The 16,441-nt window shown below is 46.9% G+C and overlaps 1 protein-coding gene across 3 annotated transcripts in view; it reads left to right on the forward strand.

The window, feature by feature from the left end:
- Positions 1-11,649: 11,649 nt before the first annotated feature.
- Positions 11,650-16,441, forward strand: part of gpaa1 (glycosylphosphatidylinositol anchor attachment 1) — an 83,406-nt gene continuing 78,614 nt past the window's right edge. For 2 of the 3 annotated variants that reach the window (XM_073055170.1, XM_073055172.1), the window contains exon 1: positions 11,650-11,715. The gene's annotated coding sequence lies outside the window, so the exon portion shown is untranslated. Of the gene's footprint in view, positions 11,716-12,038; positions 12,058-16,441 lie in introns of those variants that run through there. The other variant, XM_073055171.1, reaches the window with a different exon arrangement.

The raw sequence follows: 16,441 nt of genomic DNA on the forward strand, positions 1-16,441 counted from the left end.
ATCCAGAACATGAGGTGAAGAGTCCTTGAAAGTGAGTCCACGGGTCGTGGGCACAGCTCAGTGTTGGGGTGAGTGAAGTTATCCCCTCTGGTTCAGGAGCCTGATGGTTGAGGAGTAATAACCCTTCAACCATCACTGGGACAGAGGCCACTGACGGCAGCTCTCCGCAGTTCTCAGTCCTGGGCCAGGCTTCCCCTCCCGGGGATGAGGACGTTGTAGCTTCTGGTGTTTCTGTAGCTCTGGGATTTTACAGGGTGGGGTTGCCGGCCCCATGTCCAACCCACCTGGGATTGGGACGGTCCGAGGTGGAGTTACCAGCAGGATTGGAGTTAGTTTATTATTGTCACATGTTCCAAGGTACAGTGATGCTTGTCTTGCATTACCGTTCGTACAGATCAAGGTACAAGATCAAGTTTGTCTTTCTGTACTGTTCTACTTCCCAAATCATTACACAGTGCACCGAGGTAGAACACTAACAATGCAGAATAGAGTGCTCGTTACAGAGAAAGTGCAGTGATGGAGGACGAGGCATAACAAAGTAGACTGTCAGGTCAAGGGTCCACCTTATCGATTGCTTTGTTGTGGTCACGTGTACTGAGGAGCAATGAAAATCCAACCTACAGAGGCAGCAGCTGGGAAAACAGTAACAGAATGCAGAATAGAGTGTAGAGTTACAAAAAACGTGAGGGGTTAGGGCCACAACAAGGCAGATTGTGAGGCCCAGAGACGAGTTTATTGCTGAGAGCCTCCGTTGGTCAGAGCTGACCAGGAATTTTGCATCCTAGCTGTCCAGTTACACAAGCCTGGGTGGTATGATCTGGAGAGCAAGCTGTAGTTCATCTGATGAACCCAAAGGAATGGCAGTTTGGCTGCAGGAGTTGCCAGTGAACGTTGAACTCAGTGTAGGACGCAGCTTGGGTTTTTCCCCTTGCAGTTTACTCCTGAATCCTTCCCCATGGGTGGGTACAGCCACAAGGCAGCGGAGGTTTGAGATCAGAGATTTCCTTCTCCTAGATGAACTGCCAACCACAGCTGATTGGCCTCGTCTGCCTGAAGCAACTGGTTTTAAGGCACCAGTAACCCACCCTTGCCCTTTCCCTTGGCTGTAGAAATGGTCCCGCCAGGCTTGGTAGCTAAGCCACACGTGAAGGACAGGAGCTGGACTTGGCTGTTTGAGGTGCAGCCATCGGGAGTCCTAGAGCAGAGCAGCCTGGTACAGGTACACCTCTCCATGCTGACCTTGTGGCTATGAGAGCAGAATTGGGCTATCTGGCCCATCGAGTCTGTGCCACTATTTGATCATGGCTGATTTATCATCCCTCTCATAAGAAACTGTCTGATTTAACTCGGTTAGTCAACAGAAATCAAAAATGAAACTGCTGCTACTGGTTTAAATAAGGTTCTGATGACCTTTTCATACAGGCCCTTCAGCCCACCTAGTCCATGCCAAACGATTAATCTGCCTAGTCACATTGACCTGCGCCGGGGCCATACCCCTCCCACCCATGTGCCTATCCAAACTTGTAAGTGTTGAAATCAGGTCCACATCCATCACTCCCACTCCACAATCTCACCACTGAGTGAAGGAGTTTGCCCTCATGTTCCCCTTAAACATTTCACCTTTTACCCTTAACCCATGACCTCTAGTTCTACTCTCACCCAACCTCAGTGGAAAAAGCCTCTTTGCATTTACCCTATCTATACCCCTCATAATTTTGCACACTGCTATCAAATCTCCCCTCAATCTACGTTTTAGAAAATAAAGTCCAAACCTAGTTAACCTTTCCCTGTAACTCAGAACCTCTTTATATTTAAGCCGGTCAGAATTTAAACATTCCCATAAGACAGACCCTCATTCTCCAAAGGACATAGAGGCAGAATTAGGCCACTTGGCCCAGTGCATCTGTATTCCATCATGGCTGGTACACTATCCCTCTCAACCTCATTCTGCTGCCTTCTCCCTGTAACCTTTGCTCTAAGAACTTATCACCCTCTGCTTTAAATAGGGCAGGGTAAGATGGATGGCCATTCGGGGAGGTGAGGGAGGGAGGGAATCTGCCATCCATCCCAGCTGATTTAAGACTCGAAGGCATAGGAGCAGGATTAGGCCATTTGGCCCATCAAGTCTGTTCCATCATTCAATCATGGCTGATCCTTTATTTTTCCCTCCTCAGTCCCACTCCCCAGCCTTCTCCACGTAACCTTTGATGCCATGTCCAGTCAAGTACCTATCAATCTCTGCCTTAAATACACCCAACAACCTGAACTCCACAGCTGCACGTGGCAACAAATTCCACAAATTCACCACCCTCTGGCTAAAGAAATTTCTCTGCATCTGTTTTAAATTGTCGTCCTGCTATCCCGATGCTGTGCCCTCTTGTCCTGGACTCTCCCACCATGAGAAACATCCTTTGCACATCCACTCTGTCTAGGCTTTTCAACATTCAATAGGTTTCAATGAGATTCCCCTCATCCTTTTAAATTCCAGCGAGTACAGACCCAGAGCCATCAAATGTTCTTCATATGATAACCCTTTCATTCCTGGAATCATCCTTGTGAACCTCCTCTGGACCCTCTCCAATACCAGCCCATCTTTTAGATGAGGAACCCAGAACTGTTCACAATACTCAAGGTGAGGCCTCACCAGTGCATTATAAACCCTCAGCATCACATCCCTGCTCTTGTATTCTAGACCTCTTGAAAAGAATGTTAACATTGCATTTGCCTTCCTCACCACCAACTCAACCTGCAAGTTAACCTTTAGGTTGTTCTGCATGATGACTCCCAAGCCCATTTGTATCTCAGATTTTTGGATTTTCTCCCTGTTTGGAAAATAGTCTGCACATTTATTTCCTCTACCAAAGTGCATGACCATGCATTTTCCAACATTGTATTTCATTTGCAACTCTTGCCCATTCTCCTAATCTGTCTTAAGTTCTGCAGCCTTCTTGTTTCCTCAACACTACCTGCCCTCCTCCAATCTTTCTATCATCTGCAAACTAGGCCAGAAAGCCATCTATTCCATCATTTAAATCATTGATATACAGCATAAAAAGCAGTCCCAACACCGATCCATGCCGAACACCACTAGTCACTGGCAGCCAACCAGAAAAGGATCCTTTTATTCCCACGCGCTGCCTCCTACCTATCGGCCAATGCTCGAATCATGTTAGTAGCTCCCGTAATGCCAAGGGCTCTTAAGGAAACCATGCTGACGTTGTCATATGTTGTCCTGTGTCACCAAGTACTCCATAACCTCATCCATAATAATAGACTCCCAACATCTTCCCAACCACTGAGGTCAGGCTAATTGGTCTGTAATTTCCTTTCTGCTGCCTTCCTCCTTTCTTAAAGAGTGGAGTGACATTTGCAATTTTCCAGTTCTCCGGAACCATGCCAGAGTCCAATGAAAGATCATTGCTAATGCCTCCACAATCTTTAACGCTACCTCTTTCAGAACTCTAGTGTGCAGTTCATCTGATCCTGGTGACTTATGTACCATAGAACAGTACAGTACAGGCCCTTCAGCCCTCCATGTTGTGCCGACCCATATAATCCTTAAAAAAAAGTACTAAACCCATACTACCCCATAACCCTCTATTTTTCTTTCATCCATGTTCCTGTCCAAGAGGCTGTTAAATACCCCTAATGTTTTAGCCTCCACCACCATCCCTGGCAAGTCATTCCAGACACTCACAACCCTCTGTGTAAAAAACTTACCCCTATTGTCTCCCTTAAACTTCCCTCCCTTAATTTTGTACATATGCCCTCTGGTGTTTGCTATTGGTGCCCTGGGAAACAGGTACTGACTATCCACCCTATCTATGCGTCTCATAATCTTGTAGACCTCTATCAAGTCCCCTCTCATTCTTCTACGCTCCAAAGAGAAAAGTCCCAGCTCTGCTAACCTTGCTTCATATGACTTGTTCTCCAAACCAGGCAAAATCCTGGTAAATCTTTGTAGAGTTGCAACATGACCTCTCTACTCTTGAACTCAATCCCCTGTTAGTGAAGCCTAGCATCCCATAGGCCTTCTTAACTACCCTATCAACCTGCGCAGCGACCTTGAGGGATGTATGGATTTGAACCCCAAGGTCCCTTTGTTCATTCACACACTTAAGTAACTGACCATTAATCCTGTACTCAGTCTTCTGGTTTGTCCTTCCAAAATGCATCACCTCACACTTGTCTGGATTGAACTCCATCTGCCAATTTTCTGCCCAACTCTGCAGCCTGTCTATCTCCTCTTGTAACCTTCGACAACCTACAGCTTCATCCACAACTCCTCCAATCTTCGTGTCATCCGCAAACTTACTCACCCATCCTTCCACCTCTACATCCAGGTCATTTATAAAAATCACAAATAGCAGGGGTCCCAGGACAGATCCCTGCGGCACTCCACTAGTCACTGACCTCCAGGCAGAATACTTTCCTTCCACAACTACTTTCTGCTTTCTTCCTTTAAGCCAATTTTTTATCCAAACAGCCAAGGTTCCACTTATCCCATGCCTCATGGCTTTCTGGATGAGTCTCTCATGAGGGATCTTGCCAAATGCTTTGCTAAAGTCCATGTAGACCACATCCACTGCCCTACCCTCATCAATTTCTTTTGTTACCTCTTCAAAAACTCAATCAGGCTCGCGAGGCACAATCTTCCCATTAGGTCTTTCAGCTTCTTCAACACTTGGCAAACTGCTCGTGTCTTCCACAGTGAAGACTGATGCTAAATACTCATTTAGCCCACCTGCCATCTCCTTGTCCCCAGTTATTAATTCTCCGGCCTCATTTTCCAGCAGTCTTATATTCACTCTCATCTCTCTTTCATTTTTTATATACTTGAAAAAGCTTTCTCTGTCTATCTTGATATTGTTTGTTAGTTTGCTTTCATATTTCATCTTTTCCCTCCTCATGATTCTTTTAGTTGCTCTCCAGTCGTTGGGTCTGGTAAGAATGGGGAAGAAGCCAGAGTGAGAAGGTGGAAGGAGGAGGACAAGTTGCCAGGTGACAGGTGGGTGGATGGGGGCAGGGGAGGAGGACAATCTGCCAGGTGACAGGTGAGACCAGGCAAGGGGGAAGGTGTGTGACTGGGAATTGTGTTGAAGTGAGAAGCTGGGAGGTGATAAATGGTAAAGGGCTGTAGAAGAGGAATCTGACAGAGAGGAATGTGGACCAGGGGAGAATGGGAAGGAGGAGGGGCACCGGGGAAGCTGAGGAAGAGAGAAGGTGTGAGAGGAGAACCATAATGGGCAATGGAAAAGAGAAGGTGGGGGTAGAAATTGCTGGAATTTGGAGAAATCGATGTTCGTGCCATCAGGTTGGAGACTACCCAGATGGAATATGGGATGTTGCTCCTCCACCCTGAGAGTGGCCTCTTCGTGACAGAGGAGACCACGGACCGACATGTCGGAATGGGGATTGGCATTGTTGGCCACTGGAAAATGCTGCTTGTTGCCGATGGAGTGAAGGTGCTCGACAAAGCAGTTCCACAATCTACACTGGGTATCACCGATGTAGAGGAGGCTGCATCAGGAGCATCGGATACAGTAGCTAACCCCAGTGACATGTCCAGTGTCTCCTAATAACCTGAGCCCTCTTGTCCTAGTAACACGCTGGTGAATCTCCACTGTTTAACCCTATAAATCTATTCCCCCACTTCAGCATCAACCTCAATGGTATACAACTGTGTGTATATAGGACTGTTTATTTATGCACCCTGGAGTTGTGTTTACAATCAGTATTTACTCTTGCACTGGTGATAACGTTAATCTTTAGTCCAGGAGAATGAGGGGCAATCTCAGAGAACTTTATACAATCAGGAGTGTTTGATCAACAGATACATGAATCAGCACAAAGGAGGGAGATTGAAAATCTGTCTGTGTGGCGCCACATAACAACCTCCTACTCAGTGTCAGCAAGACCAAAGTGATCATTATTGACCTCAGGAGGAGGAGGCCAGAGGTCCATGAGTCGTTGTCGGGGGATCAGAGATGGAGAGGGTCAGCAACTTTAAATTCCCCAGTGTTTTCATTTCGGAGGACCTGTCCTGGGCCAGCTGTACTTCTTCCTATAGATGCTGCCTGGCCTGCTGCGTTCCACCAGCGTTTTGTGTGTGTTGGTTGGGTAAATTAATTAAAATGGAATTGGACACTGGCTTGGCTCTTCCAGTCATTCCACAAAACGAGTTTGAATGGCATTTCAAAGACACTTGAACTGAAGCCTGCAGATATCCAATTTAGAAGTTATTCTGGAGAAGAGGTAACTCCTGTGGGAGTGACCATTGGTAACAGTGAAATACAAGCCACATTGAGTTTGTATGTGGTAAAAACAGGAGGGCCAGCATTGTGGGGACGAGAGTGGCTGAGACAACTACAACATGATTGGAGATCCTTCCACCATTTGCATGCCACATCCCCTACGATAGAGTGAATGGCAAGGTTCTGGATGATGCACGATTGTCTCCATGCCAAACACCACGAACCATTACACAACAGAGGACAAACGTGTTGCTGACAACTTCTGTGCCTCTGGTCGGAAAGCACATCGGACCAAAGGAGAACCAGGCTGCTCAGAGGAATCGTGAGAGTGACAAAAGTGCTGACCTGACTACAACAGTTCTTATCATCAACATATCTGAGAAAGCTTCTGATATGTTAATCAGGTAGTTACTTGATTAACTAGTTTTAAGCTAGAAGAGAGTTGAAGGAGCTTCAGGAAAGTTGCAAGCATTTGGCTCTTGTGAGTGTGAAGAACCAGAATCTACTCTGCTTGCGGTAAGGTTATTATCATGAATTTCAAGTGGGAGATAAAAAGCTGCTTGTAAACATAGATGCAACGACCAAAGCCCAGATGGGTGAATGGAACGTCTTAAAGGAAGGAGTCAATGGAGATAGAAAAACAGAGGATTTGTCAGATGATGCTGTGGATGAGGAAACCAAGAGGAGAGATCAGATGGTAAAGGGAGCAATAGAAGGATTGATAAGAGGATTCGCCAGTGAACTCAATGCACCTTCCCAAGATCAGGATGCACAAACTAGAAGAAGAAAAAGGAAGGAGCAGGAGGTTGGCTATCGCTGTCAGAAGCACTTCCTGCAGTCTCAGAGTCAACTCCTACAACATCATGGAGGAGATGCCCAGAGCTGTAACTGTTTCACAGCCACAAAACTCACCTGCCAAACAGAGTGACACCCCCACCCTTCAGGAAGGAACTCTCATTATCCCACAAGAGTAAGAAATCCTCCACAACAATTAAATCTTTTGTCATCGTTAGGTCGCATCTGGAATTTCTAGTTGGCAGACGATTCCCCTCTGTGCCACACTGAAATATTGGGAAATCATATACGTGACAAGTTACAGCGGTGGTTTGCCATTGCCTTCAGCCGGGTGAGTTTAAAGAGATCACCCCCTCTTGCACTGGATGACCAGGACATTAAGTGCCTTGTCGTGCTCTTAGCGCTCCACAAACGCCTGCTGGCCTGCCTTCTTGACCGTTGGACCATTAATCGGTCTCCTCCGCTCAATCCGCCATGGCCAGACTTCACACGCTGGGACAGGCAGATTCCCTACCTCACTGAGGAAAATCTTTAGGTCTGTTAAATTTAAAATTTACTATGTCTGTATATAGTAGTTGTATACTGTACACTGTGTATATCGTTGAGATGCAGGGAGGAGTGTTGTGTATTTAATATCTGAGTAATCTTGCATACATATAGGTTTATTAAACATTCTCGTTTGTTGCCAACTGAGGCATCTCAGAGAACGGAATACCACATTGCAACAACGGATGAAGATGTCGGAGGCCTTTGTATTCGGTGTTTTCTGTCTCTTTCATCAGAGAAACTTGGAATAAAAGTGACATGGCAGACTGCAACATCATAATCAGTTTTTTTGTTGGTCTCTCCTCTCTCTGTGAAGGGGTGACATTCTCTGTCGATAGAGAGAGAGCACGCACCTGTGGCATGTTGGATTTGTCAGATGAACAGTGGTTTTTGTTGAGCTGCAGATCATGGTCTCTCTTTGGGGCTTTGCTGTTGCCTGCTCGGTGGGTAGCGGGCACTGGGGTTTCCTCCTGAGGTAAGTGGGGCAGGGGGAGGGTTGATGATTTATTGCTGCTTGTGTGTGGGGGGGGGGGGGAAGAGGGGGATTTGGGGTTCTAATGCTTTTCTGTCATTAATTCTTTGAGTATTTTTTCTGTTTTGAGGATATCTGTGGAGAGTGAGAATTTCAGGTTGTACACTGTATACATTCTCTGATATTAAATGGGACCATTGAATTCATTACAGGGTATACGTATATGAAGTGTATACGTCATCGTGTTGCCATGTGATATGTGGGCACCTTGCTTAAAGTAAGACACAAAGTTAGACTCACATTTTGGACTCCCATGTCTTCCTTTGAATTAGTTTTATGTTTTGAAGTTACAAAACATAACAGCATTGGACAGAAATTCCTACAGAAAGTAGTGGATACAGTCCAGTCCATCACGGGTAGAGCTCTCCCCACCATTGAGCACATCTACACTGAATGCTGTCACAAGAAAGCAGCATCCATCATCTGGGACAAACCCCACCATCCAGGACAAGCTCTCTTCTCACTAGAATAATCTTCAGGAAGAAGGTACAGGAGGCTCAGGACCCACACCACCAGGCTCAGGAACAGTTATTACCCCTCAACCTTCAGGCTCCTGAACCAGAGGGGATAACTGCACTCATCCTACAACCTTCGAGCTCACTTTCAAGAACTCTTTATCTCTCTCTCTCTCTCAATATTTATTGCTTATTTATTAGTGTGTTTCTATTATCTTTACTGTAAATGCCCACAAGAAAATCAATCTCAAGTCAATTCGCTTTTTATTGTCATTTTGACCATAAACTGCTGGTACAGTACACAGTAAAAACGAGACAACGTTCCTCCAGGAACGCTACATGAAACAACACAAAACTACACTAGACTATGTGAGACAGCACAAGGCTACACTAAACTACGTAAAACAACACAAAAACTACACTAGATTACAGACCTACACAGGTCTACATAAAGTGCACAAAACAGTGCAGAGCAATTAATTAATAAGCAAGACAATAGGCACAGTAGAGGACAAATTTCAATATAATAATAAATGATGTTGATGTCCGTCTGGACTCTGGGTATTGAGGAGTCTGATGGCTTGGGGGAAGAAACTGTTGCACAGTCTGGTGGTGAGAGCCCGAATGCTTTGGTACCTTTTCCCAGATGGCAGAAGGGAGAAGAGTTTGTATGAGGGGTGCGTGGGGTCCTTCATAATGCTGTTTGTTTTGCGGGTGCAGCGTGTGGTGTAAATGTCTGTAATGGCAGGAAGAGAGACCCTGATGATCTTCTCAGCTGACCTCACTATCCGCTGCAGGGTCTTGCGATCCGAGATGGTGCCATTCCTGAACCAGGGTTGTATATGGTGTACTTCGAGCTTTTTGAACATTCAATAGCTGGACTGCCCTAGTCTTTTCCCCAGGGTTGGGAGCAGGTGGAGGATAAGTGGCAAGAGATTTAAAGGAGATCCATGAGGTAACTTTATACAGAGGGCAGTGGGTACTGGATGGACCATAAGACATGGGAGCAGAGTTAGGCCATTCAGCCCAACAAACTGCTCCCCCATTCCATCTTTATTAGTCGTCACAAATGGGGTCTTCCTTGGTTACAGTGGATGACCATGACATCTTCTGTACCTGGTCGTGCCCTTCGCTCTCCACAGACCGTTGCAGAATCACCTTTTTGGCCATTGCATCTCAATGTAGATCTCGTCCTCCCAGTCCGCCAGAGCTGGCTGCACGTTAGTACAGGCATATCCCCATCTCACCGGGGAGTGAGGCTGCCGGTTACCCTCACCTGGCTTGGCCCACCTGTGGAAGCAGTGTACCGGGGTGTGGCAAACAGCTACTTGGAGCCACAGGTGAGAGCTGAGTGGCCAGTGGGGACCAAAGGTGATTATGCTGCCCCAGAATGGACACGACAAGCCTCTTCATCAGAGGTACTACCCCTCACTGGACACCTCATATTAATCTAAATTAGTTAGTCTAACTCAATTAGTTAAACTTAATTAATTAATCAATTACTTAAATATATAATTAATTGGTTGCTCCTAATTAATCTAACCCTTTCTCCCCGTACAATGACCAAATCCCCCCTCCTTTTCTGCCGTCATGTGCTTTTCTAAGAGTCTCTCAAACACCCCTCCACCCCTGTGTGATCTGCCTCCAACACCAACCTGACAGCACATTTCAGGCACCCACCCCTTTGTAAAAAACCTGCCCCTTGCACCTCCTTTGTACATTCCCCCTTCACGATATAATTACCTTATTACCACATATTGGCCGCTCCGCTTTGACCCTGCTTTACTTTTATTTGCTGCTATTAGTGAATTGCGAATCGATTGTTCCACCACTAATGAATCAAGCCCCGCAAAATGCTTCTTTTTAAAATTTGCAAATCGCTTGAGGCCATTTGGGTGGAGCACCACGCACCTCCTCTACTTGAATGTCTACCTGAGCTCGACGGGGGGGGGAGACCTGGCCGGCGAACTGGCGGGATTTGAAGACAAAGATCTCTGCCCGGCTGGAGCGCTGGTTGAGCCTTCTTTGTGCGATCTCAAACCGGGAGAGGGCTTTACAGATCAATCAGCTGGTTGCCTCAATGGTGTGGTACTGGCTCCCTGCATTGGTCCCACCCACAGCGTTTGTGTCCAGGTCGCAGAAGAGACTGGTGGACTTTTTCTGGGGCAATAGGAAGCATTGGGTCTTTGCAGCGGTCCAGCGCCTTCCGATCGGAAGGGTGGCCAGTCCTTGGTGTGCGTGCGCACCCAGCTGGCAGCTCTCCCCCTCAGGACCCTGAAAAGATACCTGTACTGTGTCCAGCCTCCGAGGTGGCACGCATTTTCTCCACCGGGGTCACTGCCTGCAGGAGGGCAAACGGATCCTGGCAGATGGCGTCAGCCATTCCGCTCTGAGGGAACTACCCCACTTCCACCGGGAACTGTGGAGGGCATAGGGTCTGGCCTTATCTGGGCAGGGTGCTCCTGCGCCATTGGGGAATGGTGCTCTGCTTGCTGATCCTATTAGGGTGGGTGTCGGGGAAGTGGAGGGGTTCCGGCTGCACCACCACCCTATGTGCTCGTCAGACCCAGGTCTCAGGAGACCAGGTGGGAGAGGGTCCTGCACAACGTGAGCCGTCTCGCAGGGACGCCCACCGTGCCGTTCCGTGATGCTCCGAGGCGCTTCCTGAACGGACTGCTCCAGCACACCGTCCACTTCCTCGCCTTCATCTGCCGACCGGACTCGTCTTGGCGGTCCGTGTTACCGTCCGGCAGCGGAGGGGGTCCCCAGTGGAAGTCTCTGTACGCTGGGGACCTGGGGAGGAAGGTGTTGCATCGGGCAGTCCCGTTCAACAGGTCCCTGAGCAGGTCAGGGGCTCAAACCCGCTCACAATACTCCAAGTGAGGCCCCACCAGAGCTTTATAAAGTCTCAACATCACATCTTTGCTTTTATATTCTAGTCCTCTTAAAATGAATGCTAACATTGCATTTCCCTCCTCACCACACTCAACCTGCAAATCCTACACAAATACTCCCAAATTCCTCGGTTCGTGTGGCTGCCGGAAGTGTGCCGACCATTATGGATTCCGGGGGAGGCAGCTTCCGGTGCCGGGCAGTCTGCGGTGCACCGAGTTCGGGTCCGGGTCCGGGGGAGGTGAGTGAATGAGGAAAGAAGGAGGGAGGGAGGAAAGAAGGAGGGAGGGAGGGAGGGAGGGACGGAGTAACCCCCCCCCCCCACCAAGGACTGGGGACCATGGAAACAGAATGGGTAGAATCCCCTCCTCAGCTCGCTCCATGGATGGCCGACTGGAGGAGGACGTTCCCTGTCTATCCCTGCTTTCCCTCCAGTTCTCCTCCTGCCTCCCCGCCCCTCCCCTCTCTGCCCTCCTCTCCCCTGGGGGGGGACGCCTCGCCGTCACTCATGCCTTAAACCAGGAGATGGTCACTTGTTTCTAAGCTTGTTCCTGGGAGTGGGACATCCCACACTCAGTGCTCTGTGAGTCCCGACCAAACCTCTGGTCATCTGTATTTCAGAATCAGGCTTATTATCACCGGCATATTTCATGAAGTGTGTTAATTTGCAGCAGTAATATATCATGATAAAAACAAAAATACAATAAGAAGTATATAAAGTAAATAACTAATGCAATAAGAGAGGGGAAAAGCATGCTGGAGTAGTGCTGTGGGTTCATTGTCCATTCAGCAATCTGCTGGAGGGGAAGAAGCTGTTCCTGAATCGTTCAGCGTGTGTCTTCAGACTCCTGTACCTCCTCTTTGATTGTAGCTTTGAGAAGAGGATGGGTCCTTAATGATGGATGCTGCCTTCTTGAGGCATCACTCCTTGAAGATGTCCTTGATGCTGGGGAAGCCAGTGCCCATGATGGAGCTGACTGAGTTTACAACTTCCTGCAGCTTTTTCTGATCCTGTGTAGTGGCCCTCCATACCAGACGGTGACGCAATCAGTTAGAGTGCACTCCATGGTGCGTTTGTAGAAATTTGCGTGACATAGCAAACACCCTCAAACTCCTAATGAACTATAGCCGCTGTTGTGCCTTCTTTGTGATTGCATCAATATGTTGGGCCCTGGATAGATCCTCAGAGATGTTGGCACCCAGGAATGTGTATTGTATTTTATATTAACAGCAGCGTCCTCTGGCCATTGAAACCCCAGCGCACGGTCCGATCTCATACCTGAGACTCCATTATATCTCTCCCTCCTGCATAGCTACCCAACCCTGTCTCCCGAGTCATTCAGTGGAACACACTCTTCGGTCCACGATGTCTGACTAATCTCATCCGTCTGCATCGCTCAATTCCCTGTTTCTTCATCTAAAGTTTAATGGCGGTCGGCAGACCAGCGTAAGGTGGAATGTGGAGCAGAGATGGGAAATACATCCACTTTAATTCCCTGCCCAAAAAAATCTCAAATACATCAGTCTATAGTGCTTTTCAGAAGGTGAGGTATGGTTTTATATGCATTCTGATGGCAGTGATGTGCAAACAAGCTCTCCATATTATACTGGGTCTGTCCCAAACATCTCAATAAATGTTTCCTTTGTACCGCAAAGGAACTGCATTCAAACAAGCTTACCAGGCGGTACGCTCTGGTGTTTAGGGAAGCAATGAAGGGCCTTCATCTCTGCCGGTGTTAAGGGCTTCCTTCATTGTGTCAGTAGCTTCGTCTTGGTTTACAGTCCTTATCGTGCATATTAATTGTGAGCAAGGGATTATTCCACCTAATATATCCAATATGTTAATGTGTGAGTATAACTTTCCCCCCCTTTTATGGTGTGGAGGGGGCTTCAGTCTGTGTCTGACCCCGGGAGTGTGTGTTGGGACGATATGGAGGAAGTTTCACTATCTGTCTGATGTGGGGAGTGTGTGATGGGACAGTGTGGAGGGAGTTTCACTTTGTGGAGGTGTGTGTGTTTGTCGGGGGTGGGGGACAGGGGCTTGTTTTGTTTGTTTAAATTGGTGGACATGTCATGCTGGTGCCAGATTGTGTGACCACTCTTGCAGACTGCCTCCAGCACATCCTTGCACTGGCTGTTGACACAAAAGACGCATGTCATGGTGTGCCTCAATGTGCATGTGATGATTGGATCTGAATATGTAACTGTTTCTACTGCCAGAAACCCATCAATCTGCTTCTATCCTGACCCCTGACAATCGTGGGAGGTACATCGCCTTCTGAAGGCTAGGTCTGTGGTATTCAAGTCTGGCAACCCAGGCTTGTACCAGAAAACCAGGAATGATCTGTGGAGGGCTATTTCAAAGGTGAACAGATCATTTGAAACAAGGTTGAAGGCGACAATCAGATGCACAGCAACTCCGCCAGGGTTTGCAAAACATTACTTCCTACAAAGCAAAACCCAATAGCATGAATGGCAGCGATGCTTCACTACCAGATGAACTCAAACGCCTTCGATGTCCGCTTTGAAAGGGAGAATACAACTACAGCTGTGAAGATCCCTGCTGCACCTGGTGACCCTGTGATCTCTGTCTCAGAGGCCGATGTTAGACTGTCGTTAAAGAGAGTGAACCCTCTCAAGGCAGAAGGACCCGATGGAGTACCTGGTAAGGCTCTGAAAACTTGTGCCAACCAACTGGCGGGAGTATTCAAGGACATTTTCAACCTCTCACTGCTACGGGCAGAAGTTCCCACTGGCTTCAAAAAGGCAACAATTATATCAGTATAATTCTTCTGGGGCAGGCGTGACCTGTTCAAGAAGGACGGGTTACACTTGAATCCTGGGGGGACCAATATCCTAGCGGGGAGGTTTGCTAGGGCTACGGGGCAGACTTTAAACTAGTAAGATGGGGGGGGCGGAAATCAATTTGAGGAAACTATGGGAGAGGAGGTTAGTTCACCAGTAGAGCAAGTAAGTAGACCGTGTGTGAGGGAGGACAGGCAGGTGATGGAGGAGGGATGCGCTCAGCCCGAAGTTGTAGGGGAGAAGAAAGAAAAGGATAATAAATTTGAATGCATTGCTAGGGATGAAAAGAGAGAAGGAGGTGGAGAGTATCTTAAAAGTATCTATTTTAATGCTAGGAGCATTGTAAGAAAGGTGGATGAGCTTAAAGTGTGGATTGATACCTGGAATTATGATGTTGTAGCTATTAGTGAAACATGGTTGCAGGAAGGGTGTGATTGGCAACTAAATATTCCTGGATTTAGTTGCTTCAGGTGTGATAGAGTAGGAGGGGCCAGAGGAGGAGGTGTTGCATTGCTTGTCCGAGAAAATCTTATGGCGGTGCTTTGGAAGGATAGATTACAGAGCTCCTCTAGGGAGGCTATTTGGGTGGAATTGAGGAATGGGAAAGGTGTAGTAACACTGATAGGAGTGTATTATAGGCCACCTAATGGGGAGCGTGAGTTGGAAGAGCAAATGTGTAAGGAGATAGCAGATATTTGTAGTAAACACAAGGTGGTGATTGTGGGAGATTTTAATTTTCCACACATAGATTGGGAAGCTCATTCTGTAAAAGGGCTGGATGGTTTAGAGTTTGTGAAATGTGTGCAGGATAGCTTTTTGCAACAATACATAGAAGTACCAACTAGAGATGGGGCAGTGTTGGATCTCCTGTTAGGGAATGCGATAGGTCAGCTGACAGATGTATGTGTTGGGGAGCACTTCGGGTCCAGTGATCACAATAGCATTAGCTTCAATATAATTATGGAGAAGGACAGGACTGGACCTAGAGTTGAGATTTTTGATTGGAGAAAGGCTAACTTTGAGGAGATGCGCAGGGATTTAGAGAGAGTGGAATGGGTCAAGTTGTTTTATGGGAAGGATGTAATAGAGAAATGGAGGTCATTTAAGGGTGAAATTATGAGGGTACAGAATCTTTATGTTCCTGTTCGGTTGAAAGGAAAGGTTAAAGGTTTGAAAGCGCCATGGTTTTCAAGGGATATTAGAAACTTGGTTCGAAAAAAGAGGGATGTCTACAATAGATATAGGCAGCATGGAGTAAAGGAATTGCTCGAGGAATATAAAGAATGTAAAAGGAAACTTAAGAAAGAGATTAGAAAAGCTAAAAGAAGTTACGAGTTTGGTTTGGCAAATAAGGTGGAAGTAAATCCGAAAGGCTTCTACAGTTATATTAAAAGCAAGAGGATAGTGAGGGATAAAATTGGTCCCTTAGAGAATCAGGGTGGTCAGCTATGTGTGGAGCCGAGGGAGATGGGAGAGATTTTGAACGATTTCTTCTCTTCGGTATTCACTAAGGAGAAGGATATTGAATGGTGTAAGGTGTGGGAAACAAGTAAGGAAGTTATGGAACCTATGACAATTAAAGAGGTGGAAGTACTGGCGCTTTTAAGAAATTTAAAAGTGGATAAATCTCCGGGTCCTGACCGGATATTCCCCAGGACCTTGAGGGAAGTTTGTGTAGAGATAGCAGGAGCTCTGACGGAGATCTTTCAGATGTCATTAGAAACAGGGATTGTGCCGGAGGATTGGCGTATTGCTCATGTGGTTCCATTGTTTAAAAAGGGTTCTAGAAGTAAGCCTGGCAATTATAGACCTGTCAGTTTGACATCAGTGGTGGGTAAATTAATGGAAAGTATTCTTAGAGATAGTATTTATAATTATCTGGATAGACAGGATCTGATTAGGAGTAGCCAGCATGGATTTGTGCGTGGAAGGTCATGTTTGACAAACCTTATTGAATTTTTTGAAGTAGTTACGAGGAATGTTGACGAGGGTAAGGCAGTGGATGTAGTCTATATGGACTTCAGCAAGGCCTTTGACAAAGTTCCACATGGAAGGTTAGTTAAGAAGGTTCAGTCGTTAGGTATTAATGCTGGAGTAATAAAATGGATTCAACAGTGGCTAGATGGGAGATGCCAGAGAGTAGTGGTGGATAATTGTTTATC

Source organism: Hemitrygon akajei, chromosome 8 (assembly GCF_048418815.1).
Source record: "Hemitrygon akajei chromosome 8, sHemAka1.3, whole genome shotgun sequence".
NCBI classification, from domain to species: domain Eukaryota; kingdom Metazoa; phylum Chordata; class Chondrichthyes; order Myliobatiformes; family Dasyatidae; genus Hemitrygon; species Hemitrygon akajei.